The following is a 27,700-nucleotide window of genomic DNA, read 5'->3' as shown; positions in this document are numbered from 1 at the left end:
AGGAACTGCTCCTGCAATGGTCCAGCCTAACGAGGAAGGCAAAAGGTGCTGTTGCTCCCTGACAAAACCCCACTGCCAAGAGGTCAGCAAAGGCTGAGGCCACTGCTCTACAGCTCATGCCATGTGCTCTCATGATGACCAAACAAGCACAGGGTTAGGCATGAAATCTGAATATTGGGACCCTGTTCATCAACCCAGAAATGAGTGCAATGGACTCAGCAAGCTGTCAGGACAAGCTCACAGGGGTTTGACTGGAACACAGGGTTACAGGTCCAGCTAGGCAGAGTTTCACTGCAGCACAACCAAGATAGATCAAGACACTTTTGCAGCACATGCAATACACTTTTTTTTCCTTTGAAAGCAAATTGTAAACTCTTAGTTCTGTGTTGGCTTGCTTTGCTACACAGCAGCTTTTTTTTTTTTTTTTCCCAACCTCCCTAACTCCCAGAATCAAGCCTCCAAATACATAAATAAACACTTCAACTGCCAGAAAAATGATGGGTTTAAAAACATACAGGAACCTCCCAACAAATATCAGCTTTCAGGTAGTCTTTTTTTAATGTGTATTTCTTTCAAGTACTGGAAATACTAGTGCACTGATTTTTAAAAAGTAAATCTCAATATATGCAATTCTTAGTCTCGTCTGAGACTAAAGTTGTGAAGGGAGACACTGCTATATTTTACTTCCTTTTCTTATAGAGCCTGAATTCTGTAACTCAGACAACTGATCCACAAGAACAAGCCAGGATGGGTAGTAAACTATCCAGGGCAAAGTCCCTGTCATTTGAGGTTTTAAATGAGGATTGAATGCCTTTCTAAACTATGTGCTCAAGCTCTACCACAAGATCCATGCAAGAATCACTAAGCAAAATCCTCTGGCTTATGGGATTCAGACAAGATGATTATCATGGTTCCTGCTGGCCTTAAAAATCAGTAATACAGGTGAAATAGAAACTATGGTTGAAATTCATCCACATGCAAAGCCCTGTGATAAAACTTTGAGTAGAAATTCAGCCAAAGCGTTTAGACAGTCTTAGGCCACCCTGCATCCAGTGCAATTTTTAGGGACCCCCCCAAATTACAAAGGGAGAAGAATGGCTGTGTCAAGCCTTATTAAGGTTTTGGGTTGCATACTGTGAGAGGAAATAAAAAGCATTGCCTTCTGCCCCAGGGTTACTGCTGGAAGAGAAAGACCAGCTGGGACCTCTTGTGGAATGCAAAGGAAGCTTAGCATTTATCTGCTTCTGCTTTTGTTGGTATTTGTTGGAGGAGCTCTTAAAATGTGCATCTCCAAGAAAAAAAAAACCCTCTGAGGAAGCTCTTTTGCCCAAGAGTTTTGCTTTGCTACATATCCTCCAGGCTCACCAAACAGCCAGCCTCTAGTGACTAATGCTGAGGTGCCAGGGAAGGAGAGCAGGCACCTTGCAGTGCTGCACATGAGGAACTCTGCTCTGTGAACTCTGACATACAGATTCCACCTGAAAGGCATTATATGACTCTTCCTTACCCAACAAAGGAAATTATGCAAAGATAGCCCCAGAGGCAGAGTAACCATGATCCGCTCCTGCCTGTGAACACTGGGCAAACACTCACTAGCCACAATTAATTACCTGCCTCTGCTCGTTTTGTTAAATGATCAAAGGAATACATGCACTGGTTGCACATGAATGTGACCATTTGTACAAAATTACATTTATGTAGTAGTGGTGCAGGGCCAGATCCTGCAGCATTTGTCATTGCTCACATGTAAGTCACCTTACTGAGGGGGTTGCTTCTAATTTCTTAGCTCCAGGACGGCAGGATGCAGCTGAACTTCTGCAATATGAAGGTGATACGGTTCCACAGCAGAGCAAGGGTGGAATCAATCCTTCTTGGAGTTCGTGTCTTTCTCATCAGACCTCAGCAAATCCACCCCAAGGTTTTGCTCTCCTTATGAAAGCTTTGGCTATGCTTTCCTGGTACAGAAAAAGGAAAACTTTGCAATAAAAGTATGAAATTTGGTTCACTAAAACTTTAATAAAAGCATGTGCAGAAGGAACTCTACTTAGCATCAGTGCAGACTCTCTAAAACACATACATAAATATTTATGCAGTTTCCCTTTCTTTCAGGAATTGTCTATTGTTCTATTTGATCATAGTACTTCTCCAGCTTCTACTATTTTTGGATAATGTTCTTGCCTTCATTTGTAATCACTCTTCATTTGGTGTGGAAGACGGATTTTTCCAATTTTGTCCTATTATATACCTTAGCATGGAAAGGATTAGATGGGTTTTTCTTTTTCCTTTTACTCCTTATTTAACTGCTTGTGAGCTTCAGGGATTTATATCCCAGTAGGTCTAATTCCAGGATTATAGGTATCTAAATATCCAGTAAATCATTTAGGAGCATATAGGTTTAAGGCAACTCCAAATAACCCCTCCAGTTAGCTCTCCAGCTAAAAACTGAAGTTAGCCAGAAGCACTAGATTTGAGTAAGAGTTATTAAGTAATGCAGAATCACTAATTTAGAGTCTGATTCTACTTGCTTCAAAGGTACTGATAAAATTTATACCCACTTCAGTAGAACATGGCAAGGGCTTCAAATCCTCTTCTTTAGACACTTGCCTTCTTCCCAGCCAAATACTAATAAAAATCTCCTCCTCCTCTGATTTAAGGTTCAGCTCTCATTCCCATAACCATTGCATTTTATTTAGATAAACACTGTCAGGTTGAGTTGACCCAAAATTTAGATTTATTGAAAATGAAATAAAACGAGCAACAGAAAGCTTTCTGTATTTGTTTTTCTAAATTCCAGCGAAAGCAGCTTCTTGGTTTGGACTTCAGTTTTCCTTGGCATCATCTACAGCCTGAACATTGAAGCACTGTGCTCATACATGAAAACAAATAGGGGACAGGGAAAAGTGAAATTGAGTTATAGTTTTTCCTTGTCTGGGCTTAGTGAAAAGTAAGTACGCGGTATTAAAGATCAAAAGCAAATCTGGTTTCTTGGGATCTATCACCCAGAATAATCAAAAGCAATACTAAGAGCAAAGATAAGGAGATCACTGCATTTTTATGTGCCTGTTAATTTGCCCCTGCTCCTTTACACATGGCATAGACAGTGAGCCAGGCTTTGCCCTGGCAGAGTGGTGAGTCCAACCTGTGCCAGTTCCCACCAGGTGTGTCTGAGGATTTAGGTAAGGCACTGTTCCACTGGCACCAACACCAGCAGCTTTGGAGAGGCACAGGTGTTTCAAGGTCAGGCTTCTGGTTTTGGTTTGAGGTGGCTGAGGGTGTTAAACCCATCATTTCCTAGCACTGACTGATTCTCTCCAACCTGTGCAAAAAAAGGTGCTTTTGTACCTGACGGTTTCCTTGCAGTACCACGGAGCAAGTGACTGCTAAGGGACACAAACCTCAGCAGAGAAGGCACTTAACACACACAGGTTGTTCTAACAGGGCCTGGAGGAACCAGGACTGGGGTGTGGTGAGGTGATAAAACTGAGCATCCCTCCCACCCTTAAGGGTAAGTGCTTGTTTAAACTCCCTTTATATTGGGTGTGTCAGAGGTGTGGGCCTGGAGGACCTGCCATAGCCAGAATTAACATGTGTTCTTCTTCTGTTAAACAGATACAAAAAGGCCTTTCCTTTCCATACAGAGGCTTTTTGCCTGCACAAGTGTCAACACAAAGTTCATTCCAGGCAAGCTCTGTGGTGAGGAGAAAGGTAAGGTTAGGTGAGGAGCCCTTCCCATCAAACCAAACTTGAAGGAAGGCCAGGACTTCAGGGCTGGATTAGGACTGGGCACATCCCAGCACATAGAGTGGTGAGTAAGAAGGCACAAAGTCTCAGAAATGCACCTTGCATTTGCAGTTTCCTTCCTTATTCAGGATGGGAAGGTGGGATCATACAGTTATTCCATTGTAGATTATATATAACATACATATGCATATATGTGTATATATATATAAATAATATGTTATATTATAGGAGATTATACTCATTTTCTATGCACTACCTACCACCCTTTGCACTGGCTCAGGCAGTTAGGCCAGTGTGTAAGAAGAACAGACAATCATAGTTTTTCTTGCCTCCATAGACACCCTGCAAGGAACAAGCAACCAAATAGGTAGACTTGTTTACTCCTGCATGCCTGGATCCACAGCCCAGGTAGCCAACAAAGGATGACAGAGTATTCAGATGATTCATCTTTATCTCCTAGGCAAGAGAAATGAAGTCACCACGTAGCCTTCCTTTACTGACCACTCAATCTTCTCTGCAAGCCATTCCCTACCTACAGGCACAGCATGTTCAGCTCAAGCCTTTTAAATGGCCTTGAGAAAGCTGTTTTTTAAATGAATGAACAGTGAAAACGGAGAAATAATATATTCCATTGGTGCCACGTCATCCTGGTCCATCATTCACAACATTTTACGTGCATCTAGACCCCATCAACAGATGTGCCTCCAGGAGTGCACAGGATCAGCAGTCTGCAGCCTCAGAAGCAGACAACATCTAAATCCACCACCATCTCAGCAACATCTCTGCCTGAATATGATAGATAAGGGTTTCAGGAAGGCACGTCAAAGATAAAAGGAAAGCTACCCCGGCTCTTGTTTAATTTCCCTTCCAATTTCCTAAAAGGCCTGTTGCGGGAATGACTGTCACCAGAAAGACACAGGGCCCAATTTACAGCCATCGCACAGAACTGCAATAAGCAGTTGTAGTCTATAATTTTCAAGTAACACCACATTTATGAAAACTGCAACAACCCCTTCTGCTGTGATTTGTGGACTCTGATGGCAGAAGAGCCAACCTCTCTCTCAGGCAGCAGAGAGCAAGTGGAGAGAAAGCTGAAGAAAACCAAAGTGGCTGCTGCCTCAGCATGTAGACTGCAAAATAAATAAAAAACAGTCTTAAAAAGTGTTAAGAAAATATCCGCTAAGAGTAGAAGGGGAGATTAGAGATGACAAGTTGGCCATAGGGCCTTCTTCAGGCTCTTCCACTTAGAACTGAGACAAGATGACAAGTCGAGAAATTGAACTATGTTGACACGGCCCTGTATCTTCATACATTTCCTACTCCTTTTTTTATATTTAAGAAAAATAATCTGCAAAATAAAAAGGATAGAATTCAAACAAAGGCCTGACATACTGTGCAGTTCTCCTGAATATCCTGTACCAGGCTTTGGAACAAATGCAAGAGTAACTGCAAGACCCATCACAGACAATGCATTGTATTTACTTAGGAATCACCTCTAATTCTTTTCACCAAGGATTCTATTTGAGTGGAAGGACTTCAGCATGAGTTGGATGAGGTCCCAGATCACCCTGCAGTTTTTAAGGAGAGCAGCACTACTACTACACGAGTGAACCAGAAAATACAGATGTTAAAGCTTGTTATCTCTGGGTTTTGTTGCAAAATCCTATCAAAATCAGCAGGTCTAATCCCTTTCCGAAAAATAGTTAAAATCTTTCTGAATTGGGATTGAAATTGTGGCAATAGGTAAACATTCATGCAGAAACCAGGGATTATTTTAAAAACAGCTGAAGCAGCAAGCATTTGTTCCCCCTACACTTCTGAAGAGTCAAACCCAGAGTTCCACATTACCATCAATTCACTCACTCTGTGCTTCAGGCAACTTTACTGTTTTAAATCTCAAGCATCTCCTGTTTTTCCTCCAAAAAGCCACTCCATTATTAAATAAATTATAACTACGCCTCTAATTCTGCTGTCTGGGAGTTTCTTTCCCAATCCAAGATTTGGGAACCGGGGAGTTTTCCTCTAAATTCCTCAGACTAAGCAAAGGTAACACGAGAGATTTTTCCAATTACGTCATTTTATTTTTATCATTATCGTCATCATCATCATCATTATTATTATTATTATTATTGTCATGATCTTTTCTTTGGCGTTTTAGCTCTTACCTAAGCGGGGTGCACAGTGCTGCACAGCACGTAGTCTGCCTCCCCTTTTCAAATGAGCACAGCCACGCAGAGATTAGAGGTCCAACAAAGAGTTTATCATAAGTGCATCTGGTATTGCTTCTCATCAGTGAACTGCACAGCACCAGTGCCACGGAGCTGAAGGCTGGCAGGCTGCAGGAGGATTCCTCATGCAGTGAGCTCAGCAATGAGGATGTTTCAAGAGAACAGGTTTTAATGAGCTTCAGTCACGCTTTCAGTTGCACAGCTGTTTTGGTGCTCGCTCCACCTTCTTTGAGGGGGCAGCAGAAGATTTAAATCTTAATCCCTTCTGAGCACAGAGGGCTGGAAAGGCCATAGAATAAATCTCTCTTCACCACGTTAGACATGGGTGGAAAGCAAGGAAGACCCTCAATAGAGTTTATACCCCTATAATGAGCTCTGCAAACCTAACCCTCAGCAGAAGAACTTAAGTCATTGGTCCTGCTGGAGAAACCATACCTGAAAGGGATGAAATTGTGGTGAGGGCCTTCTCACACATTTTTTGTAAAGTTGTGATGGGAAACACTCACTTGTGGTGGAGCTGGCCTTTAAAAACTGGGAATTCTCTGGGCTCTTGAGATATAAACAGCTGGACTTGTCAGCTGAGCTCTTGCCTCGAGTTTCAAAGTCTAGGAAGGCCCTGCTTGTAGTGCATTCACTAGTACTTCTGGCCAGTTTCTGCTTAATGAAGTCTAGAGAAGTGGTAAATGATTATCTAAAGGATTTCTGGGATGGAAAGAGGCAGACCAGCAACAAGCTTTGGCAGCACAGCGACAGTGAGGGACCAGCCAGACCAGGACAGGAGGAGCTTTCTTGCCCACTGGCTTCGGTCATTTTCTTACCCAAACAGCCAAGGCTTCCTCAGACTCTCAGGTGGGACTCTTTATGAAAGAAGTTATGTAAGGCCAGAAGGTTTGATTCACAGAGCCGCCACACTGGCAACACGTTTACACAACTTCTCCACCCAAAGTCAGGAGGTTTAACCTGTAGGGATAATTGCATCCCTTTGGCAAGGGTGGTACAGAACACTTAAAAAGGTAATCAAAGCAGAGAAAAAGGGAAAGCAACATCATTTGGGATAATTGGAGCAAAGAGGCAATACATATCTCAGTGTCACAGGGAAGATTGCCCAATGCAATACGCATTTATTCTTATCTCAGGATTGTATTTATCGAAGTAAACCACGCTTAAGTTAAAGGGAAGCACATAAATCTTCTCTTATTGTCATTTTGCAACTCAAAGCAGCTGCTAATTATATTATAGATCTTCTGGAAGTATGTACAGTAATTACCAGTTTCAGCCACATTATTAGACTTGCAAATACAGTTTGCTCCTCACAAGCCTGTCAGGGACAAAGAGTCAGACCAAAACCAGGGTAAATAAGCACAGATTCAAGAAATCAAGTGGCAAACCCTAACTGTACTGGACCTACTCTGATTTGCACTGGATGAAGACACTGCCTTTGAGACACAGACAGGTTTCCTTGCTGAGTTCTTTCCTTTTGGTCTGATCAAGGGCCTGTGAAGAACCTGAGAAGCCCTTGATACTGCATTCTTCTGTGGATAAACAGAAGCACCAACATTTGTCATTTAAATAAATGCATAAATAGGAAATTTAGTTAAAGAACCAGGGTATGGTTACACTACCCACTTTCTCCACATACTGTAGCTAAACTACTACCAGGCATAAATCTTAAGTACTATTTATATATGCATATATACATGGGAAGAACAACTTGTATTATTATTTTGTTCTATTTGTCTGGGTTTATATCAACTGAGCATGGGCTGGAGTTCTTAAACCAACAGGAATTATGTGGGCAAAAGACTGAAAGGTTGCCATGCAAGGTAGAGTCTTCAAAAACATTATGTGAATTATGAGCTGAACTTTCAAAATAAAAAGATTTTGTGGGGTTTTTTTATAAAGTACTCTTAAGTCCAATATTCTTTCATAGAAAATATAGAAGTACTAACATCCATTTCAAACTAAAACAAAACCATTATTCAAATCCCTATTTCCTCAAAAGGGTGGTGGAAATGTAATAATGACTAAAATAATATAGTATACAAATGGTTAATATTTTCTGTTAGGTTACTTGGGGCACTTCAATATCATAAACTCTTCCTGTGAAGCCACAAAAATAAGATACAAGTATGAGCCTTCTTTGTGAATTATAAATTGCAAAATACTTTGCTACCTTTACTGGAAAGGTTTAACGTGAGTGCAAAGCCATATTAATAATGAGAATAACCATAGAGTCATTTAAGCAACAACATCTTCATATTGCTTTGTGGCTCCAGTGCCTACTCTTGCAAAATACTGAGTTTCTTCTATTCTCACTGAAAATAGGAGCTGAAACAAAGTGTAAAACACTCTTCCAAGTCCAGATGGATGGGCAATGTTTAATGTGTAACATCCTCCTTGGGAAAAGAATCTGAAGAAGAGTTTCAAGATTAATATCCAATTTCCAGGCTTTTACACTGCTTGGCAATCATTCAAATCTAACAGTGAACCAAGAGAAAGATTAAAAAGCCAAAGGCTACAAACCTGTTTAAACTGGTATAGTGGGTTCAAAGTTTCCTCTAAGATCTTGAGCTATACTTTCCACACTGCACCAAAGTAAAAAACCTAAGCAGGCCCACAGATAAGGTCCTATTTACTCTAGATGAACTGAACAACTATGAATCACACTTTGGACCTTGTTCTTAGCCATAATTAATACCTGATTATTTTCTTACTCACTGATGATTGACTTCAGTATAACCCTTAAGAAGTGTTTAGGAGTCAAATGAAATGAGGAGGGAAAAAAAAAAAAAAGTGCTGCTGCTGCTAATAGGGAGAAGGATGGTGGGAAAGTATTTATGCCTCCTTGCCAAAGTGAAAGTCCATTAAAGTGCCTACAGTCATTGCTATTCATGTTCTTGCTGAAAACTCATTGGGAATCCCACAGCCTCTGGAGATTGCAGGGGAGAGAGCACTCACAAACATGAGTGTATGTGTGAAAGAAAGCAGAGAGAAGAAAGAAGTAATAATGAAGAATTCTTACTTACCTGTGTTTGGCATCTGCAATTCCCTGGTGGTTATGCTGTCTTGACACAGGACTGGTTTTAGTTCTGTTACTGGATGTGATCCAGATCCTTAGGTTTGACTTTCACCGATGGGAATGACAACAGGATTCCTTTCTCTCTCTTTCCAGACATCTTACAGGAAAATGGGATATTTTGAGGAAGGCAAACCATTTAACTGTTCTCCTTTAAATAAAGCACATTACAAGTCCATTTTACCATTCTAAAACTTTGGACACTGTGTCTAAAGAAGTTAGAATCATAGAATCTGTACTTATTATGCTCCAGTAACAGACAGTTACTCATGTAACTGCTCATGAAAAATATCAGGAACTGAGCACAGGCAGAGCAGAGTCAAAACACACAAGGAGAACCAGCAGAAGAGGGGATGGATGCAGACTAAGTAAAAGGCAGCTTTTTCATTCTCCAACAACAAAACATAGACCAACTTTTTCCTTTTCTTAGAGAAGACAAAAAGTTTCTTTTCCCAGTTCACAAAATATTTGTGTATCATCTGATGCTCTCAGTTCATTAACTGCTGAAATCCTACTCTGCATATTTACCATGATCTAGGCTATGACACCTTCTGTCAAACTACTTTTCTGCAGCCTACAATCTCTTTCCTATAAAAGAGAACTAAACTAACCTTGCTGATAGTTATGGAAACCCAAAAGCTTTCAATAAGTATGAAATCATCTTGTATCTGAAGACGAATCTCCTTTGCAGGAAGATTCACAGGGTCTCATCTCTTGGCAGCTGACAAACACTTGTCACAGCTGGGCAGGATAAAGTTCAAAAAAAATATATGTTGAGCTTCAATACATTGACACCAAGGTCATCAAGAAACCAGTGCAAAACAGGAAATATCTCTAACCCCATGGATTATAATGATTCCATATAACTATCCCAAGTGCTTACAGTAAATTCCAGTATAAGGAACCTGCACCAATATCTTGAGCTGCAAGCTCTTAAAAAACAGGGTGGTGTCACTTTATTCTTGGAATCAGGAATACGTCTTAAACAGATGTGAGTGAACTGAAGGGTAGAAAAACGGATATACTACCCATTATTTTAGTCAGGTCCCCTATTTTTTGTAGAAATTTAATAACAAGTCCATTTTTATACTGTTGGGTCCCACTGCACCACCTTGGAAGAACCAGGTGCTCTCAGTTCAACAGGTTGGTCCTTTGTTACATATTCCCAGAGGATTTCACTGATCTGTCCTCCCTGGACTGGCTGAGCAGAGCAGGTAAACAGGCACTGCCTTTCCCTGAGAGCAGCTCTTGCTGGCAACTACTCCCAGTTCTGGAAAACAAATGGCAGACCATTATCAGCTCTTCTGGTAATTGCTGCAGGATGGAAAGCAGAGTGTAATAAATCACAACATCATTATACTAAGGCCCAAATGGTCTGGCATATTTTTGCTTAAGATGGTTAATCCAGAAGTGGTATAGACTAAAACGGGTAGATAAAAATATCCCATATTGACTGGTATGCAGTTAAGCTTTTTCATACTTGTTCATGTTATTCACAAGACGTTTTAAACTGATAAAATAATGGTGTCTTTAGCTGCAACAGTAACATTTTGTCTTTAAATCCAGGGGAGGAAAATCCCTCAGTCTTTAAATCTAAGAGCCTTGAACTCTGCACAAGGCATTACATCTGTTACGAAGGTACCACAGATAATGACTGTGGGCTAAAGGTTGATGTATTTCCATTGTTTATATTCTGTCTTTAAGGTAAATGTCCAGTGCCCAGCTATATCTCAGTATTTGCATGGACATCACGTAATTTCCAGTAAAGTTTTTCATTCCCAGGTGAAAAGAAGTGACCTGAGTCAAAGCAAAGTTCTCCCAAGTCCAATATAAAACACAAACTTCAAAACTCCGATTTTAAAAGAGAGAAGCTGCAAAATCAGGCACTTTCAAACACTCATTAGGTCATGTGGAGAGGAGAAATTTGATGGGATTTCCCTTGGGATATTCCAAGAACCAGCACAATCCCAGGCACTGAGCCAACAGGATCCAGGCATGTCAGTGAGGTGCACGACAGGGAGGAGTCAGCACTTGTGTGCAAAAATACACACTTAATTTTCAGCCGAAGAGCAACATTAACAGCGCTTGTGGATTTGCCAAGTGCCCAGAGAAAAGTGCAAGGATGGAGGGGAGGGAAAGGAAATAAATAAAACTAGAGAGGGAAAATTATATATAATAGAATTTTGCTTCTCCCTCCAGTTTCAGACCAGCTCATCAAAGCCAAGAGGTAATTCCACTCATTGCAGTATCTTCCATCTTGATCAGATTTCTTCCATGAATAAGCAACTGGATTTCTACCAGACAACTGGAAACCTCCCAAAAAGCACAACCCTCTGACGTGCTAGAAACACTGGAATTAGATAAAACATGCACAAGAAAGACCCTTTGATTTAGTGGATGTGACTTCCATAAATGCTGGTGTTCAGAAAGAGCAGTTTTATAGAAAACATTTGACCCTGGTCTACAGTCTGAAATGAGTTTAAATTACCTCAGTATCAAATATATCTTCTTTTTTCTTTTTTTTAACTTTTATGATGATAGCATTGTTATTATTTTCATCCAGTTAAAAAAAATAAAAGGCTCTGCAGGGCTTGTACTAAACAGGTTAGGATTATTATAATCAAATTTTGATTGAAATACTATTAATGATCTGTCCTGGGAATATAAAGTATGATTTGGGGGTTGATGGCATCTTTGTGATGGAAAGCACATTTTTTTTAATTGGGTTCTTGGAGAAAATACTGTAAAGCTTGTTCAGTTTGTGCTTTAATCCAGAACTGCCCCATGTACATGTAGTGGTTGCAAATATTTAATTATGTTCATGCCTACATCAGATACACTACACAGGGAGAAAGCAGAGGACAGAGCAGCACAGACAAGGCAATCTGCCTCTTTTCAACCAAGACTATGGAAGTGCTACTTATTGCCACCATGACCGACAGTAAACTTGAGACAGAGGCCACGGAACCAGCAGTGCCAGACACACCCACCCTGGGTCAGCGGCCCCAGTGAGCTGGGCTGGTCCCTGCCTGCACTTCAGCCAGGAGGATTTGTCCTCACCCTTGTACAGCAATGCACTCCCAGGTAGAGGAAGAAGTATCAGGCCTTTTCTTTCCTGTTAACACTCACTGCTTTATGCATTGGAAACCGGTACCAGCAACCAGCTCTGAGCAGCACCGTGCCCAGGCAGATGCTCTGTCACTGAGACAACAGGCTCACTTATCCCAGAGGAAGGGCAAAATCCTGCCATAGAGTGATCCCTGTTTAATTGAGAGCTGACAGCTGTTTACATCACCAAGGATTTAGCTGCAGTGTAACTGCTCTTGTGACAAGCCCTGTACCTCTGAACGTTGGACAATTTACCTCCGAAATCTTTTACACTGTGACAGTCTCCCTAATCATTCAGAAAACAAATTGTGGAAGCTCCCGAACAGCATTTTCAAAAATGACAATTTTACTGCCTCTGTCTTTACACCAGCTACTGTTGTGTGGGTGACTACTATCTTTTGAGCTATTGGGGTTTTTGATTATTTAAGAAGAAAACTCAGGCTGCTGCTAGTACTCCTAACACAATAAGCACTTACACAGACTGAAAAACTCCTTAATGTTATGGAACAGTAAGTAATGGTGGCTTTTACACCACCATCTGTCTATCTAAATGCAACTTCTGCTGCTGGTGAGACCTAAGATAATCTGCTGGTGAGACCTAAGATAATATATTCAAATGCAGGTTATTTGCTATTACTTACCCCTGATTTCAGTGTTATCATAATGCTCAAATTAAACGACAGTCAAAGCAGAATATGTCATGTCCACTCTGAATTTCAGGTATCACAGAAAATACTGCAGAAATGCCCAATTCACAGAACTTCTCTCTCAACAAAACATTTTGCTAATTGCAATTATATCAACAAAAATGAAATTCTTATTTACAAGAGTGGATACTGGCAGGGGAAATGCTAAACCAGCTTTGTGAATTCCAACACTGTCAGATACTCCAGTTTGCCAAATACCTGCATTGATTACTGAGTGTCTCCATCCAGCATTACCCTCACTTAGGGTGGCCACTCTCATCACTTATTTTATTGCCGAAAAAGAACTTTTTGTGGCAACATTCAGATAAAATCAGCAGTGCTTTCAGGCACTTGGGGCTCTATCTGATCTGTAGAAGATGCAGCATCTCCTCAATCTACTCAAATTCTTCAGTCATGCTCTCAATTCCATTTTAGGCCAAAATCCAGAAGCACATCACGACCTAATCCTCTTGCTCATTTATTATGGGAAGGAGCCCAGGTGCTTGTGCTGGAAGGGAACTCAGATGGATGCCTGAGGCACTGGGATCTCCTGGCACGCTCTTGCTTTTGCAGTCCTTGCAGGACAGACCATCTTCTCAGATGTGAGGGCAATGAGTGCTGTGTAAGAGCTAGAACACATCAGCATTTATCACAGCATTATTGGAGTGGGGCAGTTGAAAGGAGATGGACAAATTTGACGAAATCTATACCTGCCATCTAGTTCCACCTTCCTTCCAGCACAGGGATATTGCCAGCTTTAGATCAAACTTGGCTCTGCCTGGTCAGATCCTGAACACTCCCTCGGATGGATGGAGATTCCAGGTCTCTCTGGGTTACCTTTTCCCAGCTGCACTATCCTCTGAAATGCAGTAGAGTATAGGAAGAGCTGGATGGTTTAGCAGTACTCACAGAGCCAGGGTTCTTAGACCTACAGTAAATACACTTACTTGGAAGAGCAATCAGCTAATAAAAGTTTTCTAACCTCTGGGCTGCCTAAGAGGATGGTGTTCCATTGGCAGGGAGTGAAGCATTTAGCACTTTATCACTTGCTTTCCGTGCTGAAGAGAATCATTTATCTGCAGTGTCACCTGGAGAATGGTGGGTGTTGTCAGAAGATCAAGGTCCAGCATCAGGGAATGTAACAAACATTAACCACTTCATCCCTCTTCACTGGGCAGTATTTTAATTTCATTTTTTATTGAGCCTGATTATTAGTTTATGACAGGTGTGAATTATAGAAGAAGCAAACCCAGATCACCTCCTACAGGCCAAGGAGAGACATAAACATTGCCATTCCTGAATCTCTGCAGTGCATTTCTAGTTCCTTTAAAGAGCACTGAGTCCATCAGACCGTTCTAGCCATGCTGAACTGCAATTATTTATGTTTGCATTAGGTCATTATGGAATGGTCTTCTAACACTTGGAATTTCGGAGTTAACAGCAGGTTTCCCCATATAATATACCAGTCAGGACAAGCAGGCACTTCAGGAAATCAAAGGACCCCTTAGACATCTGCCCACTTTATGCAATCAGAAATTACCTTTGCACATGAATCAAGACTTCTTTTTTTTTTTTTTCCCTTCAATTTCTTCGAAACCTTTTCTGCAAAATGGGGTTTATGCAGGCTATTGTAAAACACTGTGGGGGAAAGTGCATATAAAAGTATAATATATTCACTCTACTGATCATGATCTGAGAGCTAAAGTGTGTTTGAAACATTGTGTTTTGCAATCCAGTCTATGCGATGAGTGATAAGCTATATAGTCATAATTAACAGTAGTGATAAATAAAATGTATTACATTCTGTACAGCTCTATTTGCATTGCAAAAATCCCTATTTGGATTACAATGAACTCTAAATTACAGAGTAAACAAGTTTTGGCTACATCCTGAGGCCCAGCAGGGAGGAAGGTATCCTTTGCCACCCCAGCAGAGGAATGCTGTTTACATCCCACTGGACAGTCCTCAGAGGCTTTGCAGCTTTAGCACAAAAGGGGCTGCAGCCAGACCCCCCAGATCTCTGTGCCCAGTGGTTTTTACTGGATGGCTGTAGGCTCTCCACTCAATATCAGAAGCTTTCCCAAAAAATGTCAGGAGGCTGCCGGGTCACTGAAATGAAACCCCATATGCTTTCATAAAGGAACAAGTCTGTGATTTCATTTTGGGCAAGCAATAGATATGGGACAATAGGATGTTTGCTCTAAACTTTTTTCTTCTCTTTCCCCATATGGAAAACATAGAAACATTCCAGGGTCTTGGATCACCTTGATCTCTGTCTGTCTGAGCACCAGCATGGGCAATGGTACAGGCTATGCTGGTTGTGCTGGTTGATGAGCTTTTAGAGCAGCCTTAAGAAAGGCCAGATATTCACTCTCTGATATCCAGACATTAGCAGGTCACCATTATGAACTGTGCTCTAAGTGGTGTTTTTACAGTAAAGTTCCTAATTTATTCTTCCTTTCATTAAAGGCACACACGAGGCTATCAGGAGTGAGACAGCATCAATTCTGATGACGTCAGGATGACAAGAGTGTGTCTCTTATTGACCTGGCAGGGTAAGATCAGGCCTGGATGTGGTACAGATTGTGAACAGCAATGAGAGATGTTGGAGGCTGGTTGCCACTAGTTTTGCAACTCACAGAACCTGATAAGATTCCCAATATCTTTTGGACAACCAGCTTCCCACAGTTTTTATTCACTTGCCTCCACCAACAATGACATAAAATACTCTTCTTTCCTGTTGGCAATCATAATAAGAACCACACAAGAACCTGTCAGGAGTCCCATCCTGAAGTCACCCAGAAACTGAAGGTGGTGCAAAAGGCACCAACCCTCTCCTCAGTCACAGGTCTCTGTTCAGAGCCAGAACAGACCCGACCAGCAATGTAGCAGCTGCAGTGGAATAAATTTTTGCCTATCTGTGAGTTCTCAGATCACCACAGAGAGACTCACAGCATCTGAAACATTCAAGCTCCAGCCCATTCAATAATTAGAAACTTAAGAACTTTGGTGTTTACAAAACTTGACACAGAAATTGATTCTCTCCTCTTTATCCAAAACAGCTGAAATTAATTATTCTTCCAGATACGCTGCAATTTGCTTCTTTGGAGGAAAGAAAAAGAGGCAGGAGTGTCTTCAAAGGAGGAGGAGTTGTCAGACAGGGTAGGGTACTTTTCCTTTTTTTACTTTGGTGTGTATTATTGATATGACTGCTACTTTTTTGCATTTAACCTTAAAGTACAATCAAATCAAGGAAATGTTGGGCTTTCAATTCTTGTTATAAATCAGCCCACATAATTTAGATTTAGGAGTCTAGCTTTGAATGCTTATTTTTTCTGCAACTAATTTCTATAAAAATCGGAGCTGGAATAAAAGCTTGACTGACCAGACACGATTCCTGTTCTTTGGAATGAAGTAGAACACTCCACCTCTCACCTGTGCACTCATGGTGGCTTCTGCTGCATCCTCCCATTTATTGTTTCACTTGGGGCCTAAAGTGCTGAAGAGGCCTGAGCCCATGAAGGGAGCTGGTTTAAAAAACAAAACAAAGAAAAAACAAACAAAAGAACAGGTTTGGTGCGTGACCGGAGGTGTATCTACGCAATAAGCAGGCAGCAGAATCTTCTGGTTCAGGTGACAACAGAAAAAAGAAAACAACTTGTTAAAACATTCCCTGAAGCTGAAGTTACTAACTCTGTGCCAGGTGTGGTACATGCTTGAGCAACTCTTTTCAATTAAGCTATCATCCCAGTGATCCCTCGTGGGTGGTGCGGCTCCGCGCTGTCCTCAGCGCGCGTTAGATGCTCCTCCACACGCCTTTGCACTCGTTATTATCTCCCTGTCCCGTGTGAAGCACATCAAGAAGCCGTGCTCTCCCCATCCCAGCTCAGCTCCCACTCCAGGAGGTCCTGAGGCAGGGACTGAGCCCCCTGCAAGTGGATTCCCCAGCGCCACCGACAGCCAAAGCGAGCCAACGTGTTTATCACAGCCTGCTCTCCTCCATTTCCCCAAGTTCCTTTCCAGATTGCCTCGTGAAGCAGGCATGTGCCACCAGTCATGGTATAAACCAGAAGTTCCCAAGTCAAAAACGAATTTTCCATGGATTAGGTTTCTAAAGTCAAGGACGGAATTTCTTAGCAGCTCCTGCACTCCTTGGCTGCTAATTCCCCATCTGCTGAAGGCAATGGCAATGTAGCAGAATAACAGACAGATTTGTCTTGGAAAACAGGAAGACTTTCTGGCTGAATTAGCTTTTCTCTGCTGTCTCTAGAAACAAATCTCCCTAAAATATCAGCAACAAATCAATTTTACTGCTTTTCAGTAGAGAGCAAGGAAATTACCTTTTCTGATTTCAACCTTCTTCCAGTGTTACAAACCCATCAGGCCAAATAATCTCCTAAGAATTTACCATATGTTCAAATTGGAACCTGAAAATAGGCTTATTTTCTGTTTAGTCTGAATTCAGAGCCACAGAATGAAGTTTATATTCAAGGTACCTGAATCTGGAACATCTCAAAATGTGAAGGGTTTAGGTCTGTACTTGTAGCTTTGTTTTTGGTTCCATTTCTAATGAAAAATAACTTAAAAAGTAAGGATTAACAATTTATGGGGTAGTAATCTACAAAAAGCTCTGCATCCAAGGTATTAGAAAGCAATATAAATTCTTTTGTGGAAATGTAGACGGTATTTAAATGTAAGTAGGTATTATACCCAGTTGGTTAGATGGGGACAGTGAGAGTCTCTGACTGGATTTTCTGGGAATCAGATAGGTCCCTAAATCATTAACTTAGTATTAAATCATCTTACAGATATAAATAAATTGAGAGACTTATTCAGGGATGTCTTGCAGAACGTAAGTAGTTTCTAGATGAATGACTCACAGATCAAAGTCAAGGAAGACACCCATTTAATTAGGGAGGAAAGTCTTGAGCAAATCTCAAGACTCTCTTGCCAGGCACAAAAACCTTTCCTGTGTGCACTCCAGTTTCACCCAGCTGTTCTGGAACACGATTGCCCGAAACTACCCTACCAAAAAATGGAATGAAAACTGAAAAGCAGCTAATCTAGGAATCCTCCTACAAAATTCCAGAACATTGTAACCACCAATAAATATTCAAAGGTTTTTCTGCAGTGCAAATTACCCAACAGAACAGGTTTGCAACCAGACTCCAGCCTTTCACAAGCCAGCCTTCACATTCCATGACGACTGTACCAGTTCTGCCCTTCAGCTGGACGAGTGGCCCAGGCTGGCAGCACAGGTCAGTGAGGTAACTGCAGGGTTCCTCTACATCACAGATCATCTCTGCCCTGCAGAGCGTATTTTCTCATGACATAATCCATCATCTTATTAAGGAACGACTCATCCTCGACTGCTCGTTCAGAGCTACCCAGAAACCACAACATTCCTTCGCCATTCGAAAATATGCAGCACTTCCTTTTTTCTCCAGACACTCAATGCATTTCAGCTGATACCTGAGGCAGGACAGTTAGGCCCACTTTCCAGTGGATTTTCAGAAATTAAAAAAAAAAAAAAAAAAAAAGGATGTATTCTTAAAGTCAACACCCTTTGTATTTCTGTGTTTTGCATGAACTTGGAAGTCTGATATTTCAGTAAGGAGAAAATATTATTTATTGTCTGAACTAATGTTTCCTTTGTCACAGTTATGAATTTGGTAGGTGTGTCTCCATTATGGAGTGGAAAAATCATGGTTCTATGCACTTTACAGTGTGCCTTAATTTTATCCTGGCTGACTTTATTTCAGCTATTTATAATTACATTTGACAGCTGGTGTGACTGTTTGGTTTAGTATCATGGCAATTGAAAACTGAAAATCTGTTGCACTGGCTTTTCCTTTAAAAATCACATTTACCACTGTCTCCCCACATCCTTCACTAGAAAAGCTGCTCTGGATTTCCTAGAAAAGTCACAGTCTGAGTGAGGGGACTTCCAACCAAATTATGGTGTACTGTCAGCTGTCTGGACTGAGCATATTTTGCTGAGAAACCACTGATACCAACAGCATTAGAAACCAGGAGAATTTCAGCAGTGTGTAAGACAGTGTAATGAAGACAACTGAGACAGGACTTGTATACAGTCTGTGCCAAGACTGGACACGGATTACTATGATCTCTTCCAAACACATTTTGAGTCCTTACCTCTCTACAACTGTAAAATATGAAGAAATAAAGATGAATAAGAGCAGGAGAACAAGAGACAGGCATTTCAGGAAATGTAGGGAACAACAAAGGAGTGCAAGTAAAACAGCATCTCAGGGAAAAAAAAGACACATTGATAAAAGGAATTACATCTTTTCCTTTATTTTTCTGTACTTATCTGGTACAGTCCTCTGCTTTTTTTATGCTTTGTCCAGAACAAAGGTATGACTACCCTGATCATTCACCCTTCTATTGCAGCTTGCTCTCTATTTTGTAGCTAAAATCAAGAAGATAGATACTGCATATCTAAAATCAGACATACAAAATAGGATTGCTGCACTGTACTCAAAAGCCTGGCATCACATAAACATAAGAAAAATCAAAAATAGTTATCTGTTACCCTCATTTAAGGTGTGCAATTAGCAAAGCTGGAATGCAAGCACCGCCTCTCCTCTAGTCAGTGTGGGTGTATAGATGTATGACATATCTAATAAGAAGCTGAGCATCCAGCCACTAAGATGCTCCTATAAGCTGTATCACAATCCTCTTAAGGATTTAGGGAAATCAGAGGCTCAGCTTTGCCATCTGTGGCTTAATAAATATTTTCTTCGGAGGCTTTGTGCCTTGTTTTAGCAACCAAGAAAATAGTCATACAGTAATTTCTGAGACAAGGCATTTACCAGGAGCTCCTTTTTGTCTTTCCTCAACGACCCATTCTGCAAGTGGACAACCTGTGGTAGCTGTGCTGTGTGAAGCAGTTGAAATGCAGCTTCTGGGCTTCATGGTGTGACCCAGCAGGGCTGTGTTATATCAAGGGTGTCTGTGCACTTTGAACCCTGTCTTTGGGAGAGAACTGTTGAAAGAAGCTCATAAAAGCAATACTACCAGGCCCACCTGAGTCTCCAGTGGACTCAGAATTCATCAAGGCCTCACAGCAAAGCAGAGGGACCTCTGAGGAGCAATTCCCATCTTGGATGTCTACCTCTTACACCCTCATTCCGAGGAATCTGATATATTAGAGATGATAGTGTGAAAATTTTGGTACACCACAGAACCATCAAGGTTGGAAGAGACCTTCAAGATCATCAAGTTCAATTGCCAACCCAGCACCACCATAATCACCCCAAAACCGCATCTCCAAATGCCACATGCAGATGCCTCTTGAACACTTCCAGAGATGAAGACTCCAACACCTCCTCGGACAATTTATTCCAATGCCTAACCAATCTTTCCAGTGAAAATTTTTTTCTAATATCTAATCTGAACCTCCTCTGGTGAAACTTAAGGTCGTTTTCCCCTCATCCTTTCACCTGAGAAATGGCACCAATCCCATCTCACTACAACCTCCACTCAGGCAGTTGTAGAGAGCAATGAGGTCCCCCTAATTTATTAGTTGATCAATGACTCAAATGATCCAAAATAATTCCTTCCATTTTTGCTCAGAGTCAACAGATACACTATTTGTCTGGTTCTGTTAAGCAGCACCAGCAGACACAGGGCAGTTCTGAAGTTCTGTACGTTCTTCACCACGTTCAGTGATGGAGCCTCATCCAGTGCTACCTCTACTGAGGAATTCAAATTCTGCTTGCTCTTAACTTCACTACCCAAAACCTTGAGCTCTGAACCTTCAGAACTATCCAAATCTGGCTTAGAATAAAAGAAAGTCTGAAGAATTCGGTCAGCTGACCAAATCTGAAGAATTGTCGGAAAGACAAATTAAGGAAATAAAAATAAAGAGGACTTGCATAGGCCAAAGGATGAGAGTATGAAAGGAGCTGGTATTTAAATGGATGTAAGAAGGCTTCCTAGGAAACTCAAGAAAAAGCTAATACTTTCCAAAGTTTTTACAAGAACTTAGAAAAGAAGGAGAGGAATATAGAAAGAAATAAATAATAACAAATGGAAAAAAATATATTATTGCATTGGCCCCGTGTTAAGAGCAAAAGACTGAGAGCCAGAAGATCTCATTTCCAGCACTGGCTTTGCCACTGACTTGGTGTACAATGTCCTTGGTTCATGACGGTGGTGAAGCTGCCGTCTCTCTCTGAGCCACAGAGTCCCTTCACACGTGTGTTTCAGATGTCATCAAGCTGAAAGCTCTCTCTTCTCACTTATGTTTCATATTTTGAGAGGTTTCAGTTTCTGCTGAGGCCTGAAGCTGTTAAGTTATAATATAAAAATAAAGGCAAAACAGAATGGAAACTATAAAACATTCTTGGTTGGGTTGGTTTGGTTTGATTCTTTAACGGCTTCAGCAGTGACAGTCCCATAATTGCTCTGCTTTCAGAGACAGATCCTGGGCTTGTGCACATCATAATTTTTGCATGTATTTTCATCAGAACACTGTGCTATATATTTTCATCAGAGCACCACAAGGCTATATTTTAAGTTGAAAACACAAGAGTCTCAATGCACTGCACTTAAATCTTAACAAGCATATCTGCAACTGTTTCAAGAAGTGTTTTGTGGATAGAACTACACAGGAATAAAGTGCTGCCCATAGGATATTTCAGAAGTCTTTCTTTTCTGAAGAGCCATGTCCTGGATTCCTTTGTACTACCATACATCAAAGACGGGGGAAAAAAGAAACAACAAATGAAATTCCTCTGAACAATTTGTTCTAGGAGAAGATCTGTCCTTGTCAAACGAACACACCTCAGCCTTTAATTATCAATTTTAAGGAATGACTGAGAGATGCCACTTATTTAAATTGGAACAAGTACTTTGCTCTGGAAAGCAGACCACAAGTAGGGGCAGATTTGCAAATCAGCTGCCAAACCAATGCATGCAAAAGACAACAGCCTTTCCACTTCACATATCCGAACAGACAACTCTGACAGTTTCTATGTGCAGTTATGTGAACTGCACACGTAATCATGGCAATTGCATGCAGAAATTGGATGCAAACTGCACAGATAATTTGGTTTTTAAAAAGGGGGTAATCTTGCAACACTGTCTATACAAAGGAGTCAAGCAATAATTACAACATGCTCTTCAAGCCTTTTAGAACAACCTCGGTGTTTTCACACAGTTGTGCTAAAATACTTTCCAGCTGTCAGTGTGCCTGCACACTGATACAAAGATATCTTTTTTAATTTTTTTTTTATATCACCAGGATAGATGGATGAATTTCAGTTGCTTGACAGAACGCTTATATGTTATTTCTTAATGAAGGGTACCAGCAGCAGCTGGTATTGCTGGTCTAAGGAGTGCAGATCTGTAGCAGAGCTCTTACCAGATCCATAAACACATTAGAGGACACAGTGAGGAGTCAATGGAGTCAGAGCAGTTTGCTAGGAAGGGCTCAGCTGAGACTGGGCATTTTGCCTGGGATGGCAAACTGAGGATTAAGGGCTTTACGGGACATGTGAACTCCTCTCAAATGCAAACATAAGCATGATTAAAATTTAGCAAACTATGATGTACAAGCCCTTGGGCAAAATCCAGTAGACACAGCTGTATTTATGGGCTGATACAAAGAAGAACTGTTAGACCTGACAGCAATCCAGCAACACGGAGAACAGAGAGGAGCCTGAGATCTCTCTGAGGTACAAGTCTCGATCTAAGGCAGAGCATCTTCCTCTCAGCTACTCCTTTCTGCAGCTTTGACCATACAGTTACTATGTGAGACCCTTTTTCTTATGGATCAATGCATTAGCAACTATAAATTAGATTCACAGGAGAAAACAGAATGGTTCCTTCAAAGACTAAGGTGTCCACACCACTACTTAGGTCATTTTAAGATGTTGGCTGAGGGCTGCACTTCAATGGTCTCTGCTGATAATAAGAACAAAAGAAAGGAAAGTGTTGCTTTCTAGAGTGGCTGCAGAGAAACACGTGCAATGAAACACCTCCCCAGCAGCAGAGCCACTGAAATAAGTGGAAATGAGGCATTAGTGTCATCCAAGAAAGGCAGAACTGCTGCTGCAGGTTTTCTGCAGCAGGAAGAAACCTGTAATTTCAGTCTCTGGGGGGAAACAAAAACAAGGGAGACATACTAGTTATGAAACCCTCTCCTTATATTCTCCAAGTGAATCAACTTTGTTGCTCCAGGGAAAGGCAAGAAACACACGTGGGAATAATCATGGACAGTACCTTTGTGACAGCAGATTATGAGCTACCTCTACCCTAAAGAAAACAATTTGCAGGATAGTCACCTTGTTCTGAATCGATGAGAATACAACCACCTCAGTGCTGCTTGTACAAAGAATGAAAGATCTCTTAGTATCACCCTTCAGATACAGTTGTCCCTAACCTTGCTGCTACTGAGGTTTTGAGCTATGTTGTTCTCAGGGGTCCTGTGGTTTCTCATATAAACGAGGAAAAGTGCTTTTGGGCTGGCCAAAAAGGATGCTGATATGCTTTTTTTTTTTTTTGGAAAATTTAAAATCCCACTGAAATTTGGCATTTGAAATCCCATTGTGTAGCATGGGCTGGATGGGATTGTGTCTGATCTCTGCTTCATCTCTCCACAGCATCCCTTTATAAACTCAACACTTAAAACTGTCAACTGTTCCAAGAAGCTCAGTATTTTAGGGAGCAATATATGGAGAAGTCATTCATGCATCCTAAACAAACAAGAAAGTCTCTGCATTGAATCCTGCTCCATTCCCAGACTCCCTTTGACATCTGTTCTTCCTATATCTGAATTTTCACAACTGGTGATGGGTGCTGGTCAGGCTTGTGCTCTGCCCTGAAGAGTAAATTACTGCACAACAACGAGGAAAAACCAGGTTCCCACTAGTCTGAGTAGCAGTGTGGCACATCTGCCTTGCATGTGCTCTCCAGAGAGTGATCTCAATGCTTCATTTCCCCCTCTGACTGAGGAGTAATATCAGGAAAAGGACTAATATTCTGATGTGGATACTAACACTCTCCAGCATATCAGTGTGCTGCAGGGCCTGAACACAACTGCAGGTAAAGAGCAGAGTAAAAGAGTCATCCTGGCAGTATCTCTGCCTCCTGCTGGGTCTCAGACAGCAGCAGACATTCACCTGTGCCGGAGTGGCACTGGAATGCAGCTTCTTCCCTGAGATAGAGAGCGGTGAAACACTGGATTACATGGTTGTCATCACTGCTTATTGGCTTTTGTTCTTTCCACATGGCCAGGCAGCGGCGAGTGGGGTGCCACAGCGCTGTGCTTGCATTGCTGAGGAGAAGCTCGTGGGTTGTTATTGCAAAAAGGCATTAAAAATAGCAAAAGGAAACAAAACCAAAACAGTAAAAGAAAAAGAAGTAGAGCAGCTTTCCTCTTGGAGCACCGGGAGCCAGGTGCATCACTGCTGACAATGATGACAAACAAAAATTGGAGGTATTTTCAGCTTCATCAAAGTAATAATATTCAGGAATAGATACAAATTACCTTTCTGGTACTGCTTATAATTCTCTTGGAACCAGTGCTGTGTTCACAGATTAAGACCTTTTTCTACACCAGTAAAAATACATGAAAGTATCAGTAGTAAAGGTCACATTCTTGCATTCCTGTTTACATAGATTAGCACATGTGCCAGTAGAAGCTTTAACTCTTGTAATGAGATCTCTCACAGGGTAAGGAAAATCCAGATAAAAATATGATTGGCAAAATCTACCCTTAATATAGGACAAAAATACCTGTGATACTTGATTATGTAGCAGTAACTAACTAAAGGCTTATCTCAGTATAATTCTCCACTTTTGGTAGGTGAAAACCTCAGACTTCACAGGAAAACAGAGGGCCATGTAATTTTTCAAGAATATAGAGCATTCTGCATACTGCAAATACTTTGTGCATTCTACAGCAGAGTACAGCGCATGCTGGCACAAAGAGAAATTCAGAGGAAGCAACAGTCACCACAAAACTATACCAAGTAATAGTAACCATACCAAAGATCAAAACCTAAACAGAAAAAAGAAGTCAGGTTTATGCCTTTACCAAACAGTAACTATGACAACTCACACCTCTTCCACCTGAAACTTCCACCAAAACACCTCTCTGTGTCAACACATTTCACTGCTTAGGTGAAGTTTGGGGCTTTTTATGTGCATCTGGAAGCAGCCAGAGGCAAGTGAGAGGTTGATCTAATCACACAGAGTGGTCTGTGAGGAACTGACCGTGGAGATCACACTTTTAATCCCATAAGGAATCCCTCCTTTATGTGGGGGCTCTATGTTGCACAATGTGGTCACCATAAAAACTCACTCAGTTACAGGTGAGATATTTATTTATCTGCACCAGGGCTCCCAGAGCACCAGTTCAATTCTCCAAGCTTCTGGATCGTCCTCAAGACCCACCCCGGATTCAAGGATGATTTTCACCAGTCCTCATCTTTCTACGAAGAAGACATGTTGCTCTAACACACATAATTGTGACTGTATCTTGTGTACAAGCACTTCATCATGCAGCATTTATAGGGTCTCATTCTGCATTTGTTTCTTATTTCATTGTATTCATCTGTGTGTTGTTTTTTAAATATTTTTAATAAGCTTCAGAGGCTGACTTATTTGGACAGGAAACAGAGCCAAAGAGACTCCCTCTCCAGTTTCAGTGGGAGCCAGATGGCCACACTTTAACCATTTCCCTGAAATAAATAAATAAATAAAAATATAAAAAAAATTAATAAAAACCCAATTGCACGTCAAAATATATTGGGACAGACATGTCAGCTGCTGCAGAGTCCTACCTTTACTAACTTCAGGAAAGCAGGCAAATTCATAGAGGTTGAGCCACTGCCCCCACTCTATGTTGCAACCTCTTTTATGGAGCCCTGCAACAGCTAATGTTTCTAAAGTGTTGCTTAAATCAAGAGACCGCACAAGAACCCAAGCTTGGGCGATTTTTGTGTTGGCTTTTGCTTAAGTGCGAATTTCTAGTCCAGCTGGATGCAAAGGAAAACTAGAAAATGTTAGGTGAATGCTATTATGTAAAAAGAACAAACAAACAAACAAAAAACCCTCAAAAATTATTATCTGTTATATCTCTGGTGCACGTTTTTTTCAGAGGTAAGCAAACATTCAATACAAATAGAAGGAATAATAAAGAAATCTTTAAAAATGAACTCCTGACTCTCTCTGAAACTTTAACCAAACACAGAGTGCTGAAGCTGTCATAGGGCTGCCCCAGTGAAAATCAGAGGCAATTTCAATACAATTAGCAAGGCTGGAAAGAAGGCAAAGATGGAGCAATAGGATCTTTCCTTCTTTTAATAAAGAGAATTCTTATCCCTCGTTGCACAGAAGCCTTTGCAGTGGAGAACTCTTCAAGGATCGGGGATCAAAGTGTTAAATACAATTAAAACAGAATATGAAATCCACTACTAGGAGTACACTCAAAACACATTGTAATAGATTGAAAGATATACTCGCTGTTTCCCCTGCCTGATATCTTTTTCATTCAGAACACTAAGTTAAATTGGTGGAAAACAGTGCTCCTTTCTCCTCTGAAAATACACAGAGCATAATAAAAAATGTAATGTGCAATCAGCCCTTGATGCTTTTAAGGTAGTAGCAGGAACTGATACTGCCCAGAGCAGCAATGAGTTTCTGAGTCCCACACATGGTAAGAGAAACTGAAACAAGGGATGCATGGAAAATCCATTAGCAGAAACCTACGTGGAGACAAAACATTTCGGTTTTTGACAGATCTCCAGAGGTCCGAGCACAGCATGTTAATGTTTATGATAGAAGTCAGTCAGTCTCCAAGCTTATGTTATTTTGTTTTGGTAAAAGAATATGAGATGTTAGAATAATTACTGGTATTTTTACTGAGTAGCTCTTCTTAGGAGCTTCTCTCAAGTGTAGCTGGTTTTAATTTGTGGAACGAGGGTGGGCATAGCTTCACATTTATAAAGCTCTAATTGAGAGCATTTTCCCTCACAGAGAACAATAACAAAACACTTATTTCTTAGAAGTTTTTAAATTAGATGTTTTGATTTTAGTTGGCAAATTTCTGGATTTTTTTTTTTTCCCCCCCTAGGTCCTCCGCTTTTCCAGTGTGACCAAGTCCAAAATGTTTCTACCATTAAGATGACAGATGACACGGCCCAAAGGCAAACACACAGGATCATCTGTCAGGTACTTGGCTCTGCTGTGGTTTACTGAGTGCTTTGCCAGCAAATCTTAGCACCTTTGTGTGCTTCTGTTTCCTTACCTGTAAAATTGAGATAATGACACATGCCCTCTTTGTTATAAGCTTTGGCATCTTTTCTATATAAAAGTGCTACACAGCACTAAAATACAAATGTAAATACTTAGATAACAGTATCTCACCACACCTAAAGGAGAGTTGGTCGGGGGAGAAATAGTAGCCTTTGTCTCAGGGGACTTGGGGTTGTTTTCGGTTTCTAGTCTCTACTCATTTCTTTTTACCTTCCAGAATTGCCTGAAACATCTGCTGAATTGGCACAATGTGAATGGAGAGATTTCACCTCATCCTAATTTTTGTCCTGATGCAAAACTGTCAATGTCTGGTGTTTTCAAAGGCAACAATTTTTTCTGAGTGCAGTGCCAGGAATAATCTCCTGCTCTTTGACTCAATCTGTAAGCCCACGGGGTTATGTATTTATTTACTTATTTATTTTGATGTCTCCAAAACAGCAAATGCATGTTGCTCTACCAGGCTGCATGCTGTAAAACAGTGGAAGCAAATAAACTGCAATTGTTAATGTTAATTGGTCTTACTTTACCATGTCATTTCCAATTTTTTTCAAAATGGAGATTAAAAGGGGTCG

This window comes from Myiozetetes cayanensis, unplaced genomic scaffold, assembly GCF_022539395.1.
Source record: "Myiozetetes cayanensis isolate MyiCay16 unplaced genomic scaffold, myiCay2020 scf16, whole genome shotgun sequence".
In the NCBI taxonomy this organism is placed as follows: Eukaryota; Metazoa; Chordata; class Aves; order Passeriformes; family Tyrannidae; genus Myiozetetes; species Myiozetetes cayanensis.
This window is presented reverse-complemented; position numbering follows the sequence as displayed.